The 12,000-nt window shown below is 39.1% G+C and overlaps 1 protein-coding gene across 3 annotated transcripts in view; it reads right to left on the bottom strand.

The window, feature by feature from the left end:
• Positions 1-11,904, bottom strand: part of sox6 (SRY-box transcription factor 6) — a 125,245-nt gene extending 113,341 nt beyond the window's left edge. For all 3 annotated transcript variants that reach the window (XM_017441909.3, XM_017441915.3, XM_017441921.3), the window contains exon 1: positions 11,484-11,904. The gene's annotated coding sequence lies outside the window, so the exon portion shown is untranslated. The remainder of the gene's footprint in view (positions 1-11,483) is intronic.
• Positions 11,905-12,000: the final 96 nt, after the last annotated feature.

Genomic DNA, 12,000 nt, shown 5'->3' with positions numbered 1-12,000 from the left:
GAATGAAAATATAAAACAACTTTTATCAACTAGTCTCGTCAATTAAAGTCAAGTTCATCAGAAAATGCATCCGAGTTATGTAACAATGCATGGACACTTTAAGGCATAAATACTGCATAGTTCAAGAAATTTTGCCTTAACCTTATAATATTTGATGTCCACAGCTATTAAGCACGTACTAATCATAGGGAAACACATGAGTCATGGACAACACTCTTAACCATTATTCTTTGCAGTTTAAAAACATAATTTTGTCCATTATGTAAGATACCATATAGGTCTATTGTCTATTCACTGCAGCACAAAGAAAGGAAATGGGCATAAAGTAAGGCTGCAGTCTGGACTGGAAGCACAGAAGGTGGCCAAGCAGGGCACAGAACAAGAGAATGAGAAAATGCTCTACACCCTACAAGCTACAATGTGCCCTTTGTGACATAATGCACTCTGCACAGCAGATTGTGGAAAACAGTCTAAATTTTACTGGTTTGCATATCCAGCAATAACAACTGACATCACAACCAGTGCCTTATATTCCATGTTTCTGGACCCTTTTCACATTTAGTGGAGAAGGTGGGAGTGTGGGGAGTGGGGGTTGTGTGTGGGGAAAGGGGGGGTAAGAAAAACATTGTCAACCAGTTATATTCTCATCATGTCCTGGAAGCCCATTACAGCATGGCACAACCAACGGTAAAACAGAAAAACTCAGCAAGCACAGGGTTAGGGAGCACTCACAGTAAAAATCTGATGCACACTGTTCAGAGCTGCAGAAAGATGCAGTTCAAACAAGCAATTTCTGCTTGTCGTCAAAGTTTAGATTTTCTGCACAAGTATTTTCTGGGCTACTGTGTGCCACCCTTAGAGCTAGGCTAGGAACCTCCAGGTGGCTTTGCTGACTGACCGAAGAGCAGAAAGAGACTCTTATGAGCTGCTGTTCAGGTAATATTAACTTAAATGTGGCTTTAACAAATAACAGGTTTGTCACATAAAAAATATTTTCTTTTCACGTCACGTTTCTTTTTATGTTGTGTATTTTTAAGAATGGCTCCAAGTAAGAGAGCCACTACTGTTCACGACAAACAATAAATACAAAATGCATGTTGAAGCTAGGAAAATTTCAGTGGTTGGAACACTGAAAATGTTGTAAGTTTGAATTGCATATTCAGTCCTAAAATGAAGCATGTATTAAACATTTTTTAGGACATCATATTTAAACAAAACAATCACATCTTTAAAATGTGATTTACTTTGCATAAACACAATCATATGAATTTGATCAAATACGCTGTGTGACTTCCACCTTGTTAAAATTTGGAAGATCACTATTTAAATAGATAAAATAAGAACAGCCATGAACAGAGTGTGTGTTGAATTTGTGTGTGTATGCACGTGTGCTTGTGTCAGTGTGTTTTGTGTGCATGTCTGTCCATATGTGTCCATGTCTGCTCTCCACAGTCCTCCCCCCCACCTCCTGCCCTAAATGTGGTTTTGGGCCGAGTGTGGCCAAACAGTAAAATGTTGAAATTGGAAAAAATATTACCCTTCTTTCTCTTGAATAGCAGAGAGATAAGCACCCTTTAGCAATGAAGCCGGTGGAGTTTAAGCTTATTATGAATACCTCTCGGAGCGCAGAAGCATGTACTGGAGAAATCAAAGGGAGTAATAGGCAGGTAAGCCAGTGTCATTTTAAGAAGGAAGTCAGTTGTGAAATTGTAAAATCGCGAGGCCCCCACTGCCAATCTGCTTCCTTCAGAACACTCCTTGAAATGATTTTTAATGGCTGTGGCTATCATAGATCTGGAAAAGTTAGAGATTTGTGAGGCAAAAAAAAAAAGAAAAAAGAAAAAAAATCCAATGCTAATCTCTTCATTGATGGAGACTAATAATAATAGAAGCATTTATCTCTTTGATTAAACAGTTCATACTCTGAGTTTCACAAGAATGTGGGATTCTTTTTAAGTGCTCTAAGCTTCCTACAGCAGACTAGGCTTTACAGAACATTCCTCATGGTTTCATGTTAAATTGGCTGTAAAAATTCACTCTCATATGCTGGACTGAAACTATAAAAAAGGTCACTATATATTTTTCCTAGCTGTGTTTAAGATGCAAGAGCTGCTAATCAAATATGTGAATTTCTACATGTACGGAGCGTACTTAAAGAAAAAACATCAGATGTGAGTTTACAGTTCCATGTTCGGCTGTGCATTTTGCGCCTAATAGCTTAAGCTGTAAAGCTCCTCTGCGGAGATCCGTTGTAAAGATGATACCATAACAGAGTTGATCCAAGGCAGCCCAGACTCTGCAGCGCTCACATAATCTATAAAGATACACACACTCAAAACACCCACAGGCTAATTTGTACTGTGTGTTTTTTCTCCCCTGAATATTCATCCATGTTTCCACATCATCTGCAGGTTTCCTAATCACAGTCACTTCCCCTTTAATCACAGGGCTCTAATTAGGTCCTAATAAACCATTTTGCCATCCTCTTGGAGCGTCTGTGTGTCACTCACACATCAAACCATGAAATACAATATTAAGGGGCTGTCAACCTCAAAGGAAAGCTCCTCCAGCAGCAGGAATACAGATACTGCAGGCACACCCTCTTACACTAATTGAAATTATCGAAAGCTCTGCTAACATGTGACACTTGGCCACGTCTTAAACCATAGGCTGAAACGCAGCAGCGCAAGCATGATGGCTGTGCCAACGCTGAGGCTCTACTGGTTTCTGTGATGTTAGATAATTGTTTAAACCTGAGTGGATATGGCACAAGCTTTGTGCTGCTTGTTCTGCCAAGAGAGGAAGAAAAATGTTATCCCTAGTTCTTGTTCTCCTGTTTCTTCCATTCTAATTCAGTCCAGCTTTGAGGAAAGCCTCAATGGTTCCATGTTCATTGTGGAGAACCAGTGTTGGAGATGACGATCACTGACCATAAGTCGATATAATGATGACTGTTTAATTAGAAGCCTTTCTTTGGCCTGGCCATAATCCAAACTCCTCCACCCTGCAGATGGTAACCAATAAATTTAGCTTTTCTCAGGATGAGGAGAAATATTGTACTTCCCTCATGTGCACCAAAGCCAACCCCTAACCAAGAACACAAAGCCTTTCTTCTTGCAGAAATAAAACCAAAACCATAGCAATGCTGCACATAAAGCTGCTAAATTTGAAGTGTGTCTTCATTTTTTATTTATTTATTATATATATATATTATATTTCTACGTTTATTAACGTTACATTTAGCTGACTCAAAGCTTTTTTTTCATGCAAATCAGCCTGAACTTTTTCAGTAAATCTGCTAAAAGACAGAAAATGAAATCTGCAGCAGAATGTAAAGTCCATTCTGTCCTATGCTTGCTCATCCACTCAGATTTCCAGTGTATGAGTTTACAACAAAACAAAATTCTGCAAACATAGCCAGATATTCTAACAAAAAGTTGCCATATCATGATTTTTGCAGACCACAAAACGTATAGTTGTGTTAAGTAATGTAGGTTACCATAACCTTGTACAAGCAACCAAGCATTTGTTTTTCAATGGATTTTGTTTTTTGGCTATTTAATGAGCCATATCACAGCTTTCTCACTTTTACTCTCAATGATCATTTGATTAAATTGAGACACCTAACATTTTTTAGGTCAAAGACCAAAGATCATAGTCTGACTTCCAATTTGACAAATCATGATTGTAACTCTTAGCTTTTTTGGCTGGAAAATGCTGAGAAGAAATAAGTGAATGTTAATGACAAAATTTCATTCTGGTAGCTGGGTTGGCAAATAAGCTTTGACAGTAAATCATTAAAAAAAACTTTTCTAAACTAATTGAAGGTAGTAGTAAAATATAGGTTTGAGTGAGGCTACATCCTAGTGAATGCAAATGCATTTTTACTTTTCCATGACATCGTCTCATTGTCCTGATTATTTTTTTGTAGATATTACAGACTATCATTCGATCATCATGTATGTTTAGAGTTAAAAAGGGAGAGAAATGTCTTGCTGTTTCAAATAAATGACTACCCCTTCCATCTTCCTCTGTCCACACCAACGTGTCAATCATCACCCTGCAAACAAGCCTCCTTCCAGATGTTTCTATACCCGTAACGCCTGGCAGAAACATCACTCTGCTTTTTGTGTGTGTGTATATTATATGTGGGTGGGTGGCGTGTGCCAGAGTGGCCGTCCCGTCAGACTGTCAAAGAGCCTCATGGGAAATTTACTGTTGAGCCAAACCACACGCTCTCAGTCATTTCAGCAGATTTTTTTTTTTTTGGTCTCATTTGAGATAGAGATTATCACAGATGACACTTTCTTTGGATTCATTGTGCAAGCTCTGAGTTGTTGGAAGTATTATAACTCATTTTGCTATTAAATGTGCAGCTGAGAAAGTCAGAGGCTCCTTAAGTGTAAATCAAGACAAGGTGAAATGTTTCCAGTGCTCCCAACAACAGCGTCAATCTTAAATTATGATTCTACAGAAAATAAACACAACTCACTTTTTAAAGCTGAAAGTTCATATTTTTCTGTACCAGTGCCTCTTATGTTTGTTAAAATAGAAACAAAACCATCAGTGATTTCAACTACAACATTATCTAATCGTCTTACTCAAAATTAGAGGGATCTGATGCAACATGCTCACCAACATCATTATTTGTGCAGAGTCGTAAGTATTAGAGAGTCTGCTCTTAGATCGTCTTTTCACCAGCAGGGTCTAAACACCCCCCCCCCCNACCCACCCCACTTCCATTTACTCAGTGCATGTTTGAAAGGATTACAAAGACAGACAAAGAGCAGCATAAAGACAGAGACAAGAAGAAAGGTTGTGGTTGCTTGTGCTGCAGCCATTTTCTCATGATGTACATTAAGAGCAAATCCTTGCAACACATCCAAGTTTGAGCATAAAGAAATGATTCAGAAAGGAAACAAAAGGCCTGTGCTTGAAGAGATGCTATAGTTAACTTCATCAGAACTTCAGCCACAAGAACATTACCGTCTATCCCCCACCCTGCTCCTTCTTTGTCACTTTGATTTATTTTTGGCATTGCGTATTAAGGTTTTCCACAGGAAAAACTGTTGAGAATTTGATTTCTGGCCCAATACCTCCTTTTCTTTTCCATAATGTTCTGGCCTGCTTTAGATGTCACAGTAGCTGCTCCATGATGCAAGTGGGGTGATCAGCATTTGTTTCCATCCAAGAGCTCTCTCTCTCTCTCTCTCTCTCTCTCTCTCTCTCTCTCTCTCTCTCTCTCTCTCTCTAATAAAATAATAAAAAAGCAAAAACAAAGTGTGGTTCTGCTGAGGTCTGTCTTAAGAAATGTAATGAAATCAACAAGTGTGTCTTTTTTATTAGCTTTTATGGGCTTAGATGGAAATTATTGCTGTATGTTCACACTTTCTATTCAAACAGTTTCTCCACAAACTTTCTGCAACATGCATCTATGATCAACATAAAAAGAGAGAGAAAAGGACTTCCTGGGTGCTTTGATTTTTCTGGAGAGGTTTACTCTTCGTACAAGCACAGATGCAACTATACACACAGCAAGTTGCAAATCTGATCTGAAAACAAGAAAAAAAAAATCAGTCTCCTTAAAAGTGGGGCTATGTCATAAGGAGGTCCTGTTGGACATTTTAGTAATGACCAATACTAATTTACATCTTTTGTCAGATCAAGCTGGCAGATGGGGACTGTAAAATTTTACCAATTGGATACTTCCCAATCGCTCATCTTTAACAGACCAGTGAAAATTACGTGAATGACTTGAATTTGAGTAGTTACATTTAATCTCACCCGTTTCAACCATGAGACTCAGACTTACTTATCCCAGAACCTTCTGGTTAAGTATGTTGCAGGAGGATTATTCACGGCTTCAATTGTCTATAATTGTACTATTTGTCATTTATTGAAAAGTGATTTTTTTTTTAGGCATTTTCTCACATATTTTCATATAAATCCATGTCACAGACGCCCATTTTGGCCCAAGTTCTAGGTGCTTCCTCCAAGGCTCTGGTTTGCCCATGGGATGGCCTGATACAAACACAATGGGTGGGGGTGGGGGTATGTGTGGTGGTGGGGGTCACAAGGAAAAGGGTTGTTGTGAAGCTTTTGTATGTGAGCAGTGCAAAAGCCCACATTACACTAATCTCTTTTCCCTTCTTCACTCACAAGACACAATCTCAGTACTTTAGAGACTCTTCAAGTCTACGAGGACAAAAATCACTCGAGGCAAAAGATCACAGCTTCTTCCTTTTTCATTTTATATTTTCAAGAAGTCAAAGCTTTCTGCAGCAAGGTCACTTGCAGTCACATACATAAAAATCTATCGAGGAATACAGAAACAAATAAACCTATTGTGCATTTTTTTTGCTAAAATAACAATAAAAAACAACAACATGACTGCAGTTAATGACGATTGTTATCAAATAAAAAAAATTAAAAAAATGCATAAATCTAAAACTGTAGCAAACATCACTGTTGCCTGAAAAACTAGGAGGACAAAAACTAACCGATAAGTGTGTTTTCTTTCTCTCTCTTTTTTTTAACTCGCATTAAGTGCTGAATCCAAATATCTGCAAAAAGAACACAAATGTTTGCTTAAAATTCAGTTTCAACCACCTGCACTCTTTTCACACAAGCTGACAGTTCTCAGCCTTGGTCTTTATGCTGTGCAAGTGTGTGTGTGTGTGTTCGTGTGTGTAGAGACTCCAAAATCCACCACATTTTAATTACTGCCCGGCTGCACTGTGTGCCTCTTTGATATGGAAATGCAGGCAACCATCTTCACACAGCCACTGTACAAATCTTCATTTGATTCATAAAAAACAATGAGCCTCACTAATTCCTCCACCTGATTACAGTCCCCGACCTGCGTGTGTCAGAGACGTGCGGCCACCAACGCCCCTCCAATTTATTTTACATATTAATGTGTAATTTAAGAAAAGACATTTTGGGAAAAACAACTGGCTACTTACTGTTGCATTTTGAAGTCAAAGTTAATTATGCACAACTATGCTATGGACTGAAAGAAAATGTCCAATTATTTTGAGAAAAACATATTCAGAGGGAGAGTGAATGATACAGATCAAAATGGGCCACTTAGGTTACTTACTTACTTACTTGTAATTATGCAAGTCCCTGTGATGATACACATATTTAGATTTTTTTTTCATCTGTAATCCTTTAATGTAAGCAATACTGTTCACTTACGGCAACCAGAGGGACATGAAGATCTAAGAGAGCAGGAAAAAAGGGAGAAAAAAAAACACTGCTGTTCTTGTCAATGCTCAGTAATGTTGGTGTAGATACAGCAGGTGATGTGTGTTTTTTTATTTAAAAAAAATTATACAGGTTCAATTTTTGATCATTCCATAAATCTACATTCGAGGAAGAAAGACCATAATGGAAGAGCTCTCAGATTGTGGCAAATTTTGAGCTCAAGTTGTACAAAATACAGCAGTTTCAGTACATTAAAGCTCAAGATGCTTTTTGAAATATTGAGTGTTACTCTGTCTCTTATATCTGCCTTATTCTGCATTGTCAGGTCTGTTCCTGAGCATCACTGACATAATACATGTTAGAAACTTCTCTGTCAGAGAGACACACTTCCCAGCTCTCCCTCCCCATGACACACACAAACATGCTGTGGCATCTCCCATTAGTTTTGATCATTGTTGAAATTTTCTGCAGCAAATCTGATAACACTAAGAAAGACAGCTGTCACAACATGTGCTGCTACATTTATTATCTCCTGCAGTCCCCCGACCTTCTGCTGCGCTCTCCTCCTCTACCTTTACCAGACCTGCTGTTGTTTACCTCCTCTCATGTCTCATGTTGTTTATCAGCAGCTCTAAGGCACTACCACCACAAAAAAAGTGCTCCCCGGTATCTGTGCACCCCCTCAGTCGCCCCTTTCTTCTACATTGTCTCGCTCTCCCTACATGTCCTTGCAGTGTCACTTTGAGAACAAACTAAAACATCATATAACTGCAAAGATAAAAGTGTACGTTTTGGTTATGAAGTGTCAATGACATTTGTTCAGGAGGGACAGAACGGCTTATTGGATTGTGATGTTTCAAAATCAACAGTAGTGTTTACCCAGATCAAAAACAGAGACACACTTGCAAAATATCTGGGGGATGGAAAGTAAAACTCATCTGTGCACATATGCCGAGGCATAAATAGACTCTGTCTCACACACGCATAAAGATACACGCACATACTGATGATAAAGCAAGGAGAGATTCGCAAAGAAATAGAAAGGATCAAGCTCCAAGAAGACTACTGAGGAGATCTCAGGCTTTGTCTAAATGTTCTGACGATATAACATTTGCTGATATGTTTCACTTATAAGAAAACACATCAGTGGTTAAGTATCCCTGCTGCAAAATTATACTCCATAGAGAAATGCTTTTTTAATTCCTTTTCATGAACTCAGCTTATCAGAAGTTGAGCTGTTTGGAATATCAATTTCAGTTTGGCAGGAAAATACAGACTGTGTATAAAGAGCAAGGCCATGAAACGAAACCTACACACACCAGCACTTTTATTTGCATGACGGCAAGCTTTTATGATAAAAAAAACTGCTGTTTTTTTTTCCTCCCCCTGTTAAATAAAATAACACTTTCTGATTAACTGTGAAAAGAGTCATTTTTGTACGATGTCATTGGAGCCATCTAAAGTCAAATTTTCTAGCAAGCATTCAGCTTATAAAACAGGAATAAAAATGGGCATCTCATTTTTTAAAAAAAATCAAACAGTGCCACGTTAAACAAACATTTCTTTCTCAGTCTCTTCTCTTTATTCTCACCGATTCCTGCGAGAGTTTTAAACTGATCCCACCTTCATATGTTGAGGACAGCTAGAAGAAATGATTCAAGCGTGACAGGTTCTTTGGATGAACTCGTCGATTTCACTTATATTCCACTTCGTAACAAATATATTAAAAAGCAGCGATGACAGCGTTTTAGGTATAAGAGAGCGGAAAAGGAAATCTCAGCAGCAAAGTTCATCATAAGTGAGACATTAGGGTTGCACTTGAACAGAGTGCAGGATGTGTTTGGACATGTGAGACAGGTGTCTCTTTCTCTCTCTGTCTGTCTGTCTTCACACCAAAATGAAAGTCTTAAAATCTTTTAACTTATTCTGGCACATCAGCGTCACTAAACGCTATCTTGAGTCCAGCTGGGGAAATTGTGTTTTATTGCTTAATCTTGAACAAAAATAATTAAGATTATAATCCTTGAAAAAGACAGCGTCAGAGTGATGTGTAATTAATGTTCTGTTTTGTTTTTTATTACAGTGCAATTTGTATTACAAGGCAGCAACAAATTGATTTTTTTTCTTCATAATGACAATAAATTGTTCTGCACTCTGTTAATAAAACTATAGAAAACATTTAAAGGGCTCACAAAAATCCAAAGAAAACCGCACCACAATTATCCAATTATTAAATAGAACTTAAAACAATTGCAAAGAGAGTTTTAAAAGAGAAAGTTGAATAATGAAGTCGTGTTTCTGTGTAAAAATGAGTGTGATATTTTCACTAAAAGCCGAGCTGAACTGGCATCAAAGCGCTGAAGACTAAAGCCGCTTTTCACTCTTCTTTCTTTTTTTTTTTTTTTTTTTTTTGGTTCTTCTGTCGCTCTTTTTTGGGTGAGCGACACGCTGAGCTGCAGCCGTCAGAGACAAACTTTCACACAGAGACACAGCCGAGTGTCCCTGTATAGCTGCGATCAGGACAATGTGCTGAATGGGCAGTCTAATTATAAATGTGCCATTTAGACTCGCGTTTGGTCTCCGGGACCGCCTTACCTTATGAGGAAACCTGCAGAACGCTCGGAGAGAGGACGCAAACAGACAGGAGAGGAGCAAAAAAAAAAAAAAAAACTTTTTAACTCTTCACAGAGAAAATCAGGACAGACTTTTCTGTGTGGAGAGCCGGGTTGGGGCGGTTTGAGGGGAGAAAGGGTGATTACAGGCTCATTAATTAGCCACAGGTGGGGGGTTAAAAAAAACAGAGGACGAAAACGCACGTGCTCAGTTGATAAATAGAAGACAGGTTCAATCAGCTTTCTAAAAAATTTGCGCAGGCTCAATGTTTTTATTATCTCTTAAAAAAAGATGTTATAAAATAAACTCCTGCAGCAGCTTTCAGAGGGCCGGCTTTTGTGCAGGAATTTTGAGAAACGTTTAAATGAAGAGTAGAAACACTCTCTGCTTTTAGCATTCTTTGATAATTTAGGTTTTCCTTCATTTGAAAAATACAAAAAAATAATCCTGGTGTTTTCTAATTATTGCATTCTTAATTAGACAAGGCATAAGCAATATATGTGTTTATTTTAATAAAAGGCACTTTCTATACGGCCTGGACTTCGCAAAACGTTGTTTTAAACTATATTTATGCTGATTATTAATTATATTTATTCACATGGGGTGAATAAAAACTGGCTAAAGACAATCTTGACCTGAGAACTTCTGGATGTTCATCAGGAGCTTTCAGAGCTTTTAAATATAAAACTCTCTGTTCCAGTATATATTCTAAGCCACATTAAGTTGTGCGATTGTTGAATTTAATTTATGACTTAAGCATTCTTTAGAGGTCAATTCCCAGCCGACCTCTGAGAAAGTTTAGGAGCGTATTCCCAGAAGCTGCGCGGCTTAAAGAAACTCTGAGTTTCTGTCCTGAAATCAAACAAATAACACAGAGAGAGAGTTTAAGGACAAACAGAATCACGGACTGTGTTTAAATTTTTTTTTTTTTTTAAAAAAGTGGAATGAGACTGAGAGCTTCAAATAGACTTGTCCACATCGCGCGCGGAGACAGGAAACCTACCGGGGCGCGTACCGTTGTCAATGAATGGTACCGCTCTGTGGACAGAAGTGAAACTGCCAGCAGCGGAATAAAGTTGCGGGACATGTAAACACAGAGGCAACTTTTAAACCTTTAAAGGCAGGTTAATAAACACCACTTAGCTGCGAGAGAAGGGGAGGATGTTGTGGACGAGAAGCGGTCCGGGGGGATTTTACGCTCCAGTTTGCGAACTCTCTCCGCTCGCGAGACGAAAATGGAAACAGCAAGGAGCGAAAACGAAGACGATGTCGAACTTTTAAGAGACTTGTTTTAAGACTTTCACGAGGTTCGGTTGTCTCTAAGCTGAATGTTAAAGCTCAATTCTAAAGGTGAAGCAGGGTCTGTCCGAACCAGCTCTCCTTGCCTCGCGCATGTTCGGATTATTTAGGTAAGAAAAAAAAAACAAAACAAAAATAAAAAGTGTCGCAACAAATCCAAGTGTGACACTCACTCTCCCGCCACACAAAAGTTGCCGTGTCTCGTGTGAGTTCGGCGCGCGGAGAAGTTTTCTAACGCTGTGTGTTTTTCTGACGCGCAGCGCGCGCAGGACGCTTCACTGACAGCTCGCTCGACTTTCAGGAATCAGCACTGAAAGAGACAAAAATAAAATAAAAAATCTCTAAACAACGTCAGGTTTTACCTTGGAGATGTGAGCCGTGGAGAAGACAGCTGCGCGTCCTTCCTCGTGCGCTAAAAAAACACTAAAGAATCGACTCTAAACTTTACTGTAAAAACGTGAAATCAGATGAAAAAGGCTGAGCTATCTGTTGAGCGAAAACTTGACTCTGCTCGGCCATACAGGAGCGGGATCCCGAACAGACTCTCTCTCTCTCTCTCTCGCTCTTCCTCTCTCTCCCTCTCTGTCTGAAGTTCAGTTGTCCAAAACTACAAGTACCTTTTGTTGTTCCGTCTACTATCTGCTCTTTATCTCCCTCCCTTGCGCGCTCACACAGGAGAAGACTCGCGGCTGAGCTGCTGTCAATCTTGGCAATCAATGCGCGCAGCCATGTCGCAAGTATTCAAAGCATTTCCCGTCGTGCAACATCAGAAAGTGAGTGGCCAGGGCATTGATCTGAGGAAGGCAAAGAGGCAGGACTCCCCCCCCACACCCCACACACACACACCATCTCCTCCCCCTCCCCCCTCCCCCCTCCTCC

This window comes from Kryptolebias marmoratus, linkage group LG15 (assembly GCF_001649575.2).
Source record: "Kryptolebias marmoratus isolate JLee-2015 linkage group LG15, ASM164957v2, whole genome shotgun sequence".
In the NCBI taxonomy this organism is placed as follows: domain Eukaryota; kingdom Metazoa; phylum Chordata; class Actinopteri; order Cyprinodontiformes; family Rivulidae; genus Kryptolebias; species Kryptolebias marmoratus.
The sequence above is the reverse complement of the archived record's forward strand: the minus strand, read 5'-3'. Positions and strand labels throughout refer to the sequence as shown.